Source organism: Sceloporus undulatus, chromosome 2 (genome assembly GCF_019175285.1).
Source record: "Sceloporus undulatus isolate JIND9_A2432 ecotype Alabama chromosome 2, SceUnd_v1.1, whole genome shotgun sequence".
In the NCBI taxonomy this organism is placed as follows: Eukaryota; Metazoa; Chordata; class Lepidosauria; order Squamata; family Phrynosomatidae; genus Sceloporus; species Sceloporus undulatus.
Window position 1 is genome coordinate 157,842,063 of NC_056523.1, and position 3,953 is coordinate 157,846,015.

The following is a 3,953-nucleotide window of genomic DNA, read 5'->3' on the forward strand; positions in this document are numbered from 1 at the left end:
ATGAAATGTAACTTGCCTTTAAAAATATCACTCAGTTTTCAGCTGAGCAACATCAGTTATAAGCAAGTTCTTTATTTTTGCACTGCAGCGTAGCCAGTGAGGCCATGAGGAGGCCATGCACCAGTTTAAAGGCAGTGCTTTGAGCCTATTAAGAAAGGGTCCACACAGTTTTCTTGGAACTTTTATTTACATAAGAGTGCATGCTCTCAACAATACTTTATCAAGGAGCAACAGTTGCTTGCAGGGTTTTCCATTCCGTAACATCAAGGTAGAATCTTGCAGGACCTATAAACAAGCAGAGCAAAATTCAGAGTAGGTACCAAGGGCTTGCTTTGCACCTATGCATCAATGATGGTCTTTCAGATCTTGGCTCATTTGTGAGGGACATGTGACCAGTTTGGAAATTCCTTTTCCACCTCACAATAGTGTCATAAGATGGGCAATTATTTCCATAAACTACCATCATCTCATGAATTTGCTGGGCACTATTACCCTTCAAATGCAAGAACTTTATCATACTGTGAGCCTCAATCTTCTCCATCTTGCACTTTAGTCACTTCTGGCACAACATCATGCACTTTGGGATCAATGATGACACTGACCAAGTTTCACTGATATGACAACAAGCAGGTGCAATTGAGGAAAGAGGTACTGGCATAGCCAACCGATGCTGGAGGCTCAGATTCAATCTCTCTTCATGTGCGTCAGCAGTCTAACACGCTAAGAGAAATCATCACAGCAGCCAGCAATGTTTCAGGACAGCTACAATCCCAAGGTACAACCATGCCTCGTCCCAGGCTTCCAGCTCCACAGATACATTAGCAATGGGTGGCATCTGTAGACAGAAGGCCACAGGGAATCCACTTTAAACAAAGAATTTGAACGGCCCAAGGGTTTCTACACACAAACGTGGTGGGGCTGTCCTTTTGTACAGAAATATTGGGGTCAAGTGATAAGAGAGTAGTAAAATTATAGGCAAGGATGCTCACTTGAGCAAAGAGAATTAATCTGAAGAATAAGGGAATGAATAATAATGAAGAAAAGGCAGTAAAGTATGTATTAAAAACAACACAAGCCTTGCTAGTATAAGGAAGGAAAGTTTAGGGTAATTATTCTAAACTCTTTTAACAAGCAGGAGGGGAAGGGAGCATGTGTAACACTCTGTGTGTGTATATATATATATATATTCAATTTAAAAATAATAATAATAATTTAAAAAACAACTCTAACGCACATAAAATAAAAACAGTTCACTGGTGGGGCAGGGTGTGTCTACACAATAGAAATGATGGCAGTTTGACACTGCTTTAACAGCCATGGCTCCATGTTACAGAATCCTGGGATTTGTAGTTTGCAAAGAGGCTCCATCATCCTTTTCAGGGGTGGCTTAAAGACATGGTAAAACTACAAATCCCAAGGTTCCATAGGATGGAGATGTAGTTTAAAGTGGTGTCAAACTGCACCATTTCCGCAGCGCAGATGGCTTCATTCAACATTTCAGTTCAGCTGCACTTTTGTACCCCGGTTCTCTCTAACCCACGGGGGCTGGCTGGCAAGAAGCCAGGCGGCACACTCCCAGGAGCCATCCTTCCTGCGGGGAGCCCGAGGCAAATGCGGGGCTCCCACTTCCAAGGCCTGAGAGACGTCTCCCAAGAGGCACGGACCGCAGCCCCTCTCCAGTCCCTGCCCTCCTTTCAGGCGGTGAAGAATGGCGGGACTGAAGGGTCCAAGCCCCTCCACCCACAACCACCGCCTCGGCCTTACTCTTCCTGGGGCCCTTTCCCCGCCTACGTCAGGCTTACCATTCCCTTCCCTGCATCCGAAAGGAAGCCTCCGTCCTTCTCTCCCTCCCTATTATTTCAGTCCCACGAAACAAAATGGCGGCCGCTTTCCGGAACAAGGCAGACAAGCACCTACCCTCTCGTCTAACTTCCTACGAAAAGGGCCGCCCGCCGCCGCCGCGCGTCTATTTATACCCATCGTGACGCGTCAAGCCCCGCCCCCTTTTCGGCAGGAGCCAATTGGCGCGCCTTGGCGGTCTCGTCGTGACGTTGACCGGCCGTGCGCGAGGAGGCCGTTTGTTTTCATTCTCTTTCAAACGCCTGGGCCCTTTAATGCGGTTTAGCAAAACGACGACCACTAAAGTCCAAAACACACTGCAGGAATAATCCAGTGTGAGACTGCTTTAACTGCCCTGGCTCAGTGCGAATTATAGTTTGTTGTGACACCAGAGCTCTCTCTGACAGAGAAGGCTCAATGTCTCACAAAACTACACTTCCCAGAATTCCCTAGCACTGTGTCAGGGCACTTAAAGCAGTCTCACACTGGATTATTCCTGCAGTGTGTTTTGGATTTAAGGATGCAAAAATAATCCGTTTTGACGTGCCATGGCTCAGTGCTATGGAATTCTGGGAATTGTAGTTTATCAAGGGCATGAAACTACAGCTCCCAGGCTTCCATGTTATTGAGCCAGGGCAACTAAAGGTGTCAAACTACATTATTTCTGCAGTGCAGATGCAACCCAAGAATGGGGAGGGCAGCTATGAAAGAACTACAAAATATCCTAAAGAGGAAAAATATACAATTGAGAGTGAAAGTCAGAATTGCCCGAGCCAAGCTCCGCTCTGGGCCCCACAACATACTACAACTCCCAGAATTCCATAGCCTTGAGCCATGGCAGTTAAAGCGGTGCCAAACCAGGTTATTTCTCCAGCGTGGACACAGGCCAAGATTATCAGTTTGAGGCTCTCCTACTTTTGGGCCACATCATGAGAGAATGGCACTTGAAAAGTCAATAATGCTAGGCAAGATGGAGGGAAGTAGAGAGAGGAAGGCCTCAGGCCAGATGGCTGTGGTGACTTTATGATGTGTTCAGAAGGATACAATTGAATTTACTAAAATTTACAGCAGGATTGTGTAGGATTGTGCTATAAATCAAAATCTGAGTGGATAAGCATTTGGGGGTATTTGTAGTTTTACAAGGACTTTATCCTTTTCTGCCAAAGAGTGCTTAGTGCCTCACAAAACTACAAATCCCAGGATTCTGTAGGGTGGAGCCAATGGTGTTAAACTGCATTACTTTTACATACAGTGTAGCAGCACTGCCTCATTTTACATTTGACTGTTCTTTTTAGCCTGTGTTTTATTTATATGTCTGTGAATTTTGGCCCAAATTCTGTTGCTAATTCTTTCAGAGTAGACCCACCAACTCAATGGTATTTATGTATGTCTTGATTCACTATTCAATAATTGGATTAGGGGGTCTACTCAGTTGTTAATAGCGATCCTGGGGTTGGCCTTGACTCATGGCACTCTGTGGATGAGACTTCTCCAAGATGCCTTATCCTCCACTGGGTCAGGCCTGTGACCTCCTAGATTGGGTCTATCCATCTAGTATGTGGTCTACTGCCCTCTACATTTCCTAGGATTATTGGTTTTTCTGGTAAGTTATCTCTTCTCATGATGTGGCTGAAGTATGACAACCTCAATGTAGTCATCTTGGCTTCCAGCCTTCATGTGTTGCAGAATGCCTTTTTAGCTATCCATAGTATCAACACTCTTCTCCAGCACCACAAAAAAGTTGATTTTCTTTCTAGCAGCTTTCTTCCCTATCCAGCATTCACATCTGGAACATCTGTACATGGTGATGGAAAATGCAAAGTCTTGGATGATCCTAACTTTGGTATTCAGCTTGATATCTTTGGACTTTAAGACCTTGTTTAGTTCTTTCACAGCTGCCCTTCTCAATCCCAGTCTTATTTCTTGACTTCAATCCCCATTCTGATCAATTATTGATTGATTCAAGCTATGGGACATCTTTTAACTATTTCAGTTTCCTCTTTGTATTGAATTCCTGTACTGTATCTCCTCCATAGTGATTATTTTTATTTTCTTAATGTCCAACAGCAAACTTGCCTTTGCACTTCCTGCTTTGACTTTAATAATTGTTCCAA

At 44.4% G+C, this 3,953-nt stretch overlaps 1 long non-coding RNA gene and 2 other non-coding genes across 3 annotated transcripts; all 3 read right to left on the minus strand.

Annotated features, from left to right (window-relative positions):
* On the minus strand, positions 1–1,942 carry LOC121922661. Its single transcript, XR_006102207.1, has 2 exons — positions 1,803–1,942; positions 1–285 (listed from the first exon to the last, which is right to left on the minus strand). It is a non-coding gene; the product is annotated as an uncharacterized LOC121922661 (long non-coding RNA).
* Positions 4–140, minus strand: LOC121924565. The gene has a single exon (XR_006102669.1). It is a non-coding gene; the product is annotated as a small nucleolar RNA SNORA50 (small nucleolar RNA).
* Positions 677–740, minus strand: LOC121924559. Its single transcript, XR_006102664.1, has one exon. It is a non-coding gene; the product is annotated as a small nucleolar RNA SNORD104 (small nucleolar RNA).
* Positions 1,943–3,953: the final 2,011 nt, after the last annotated feature.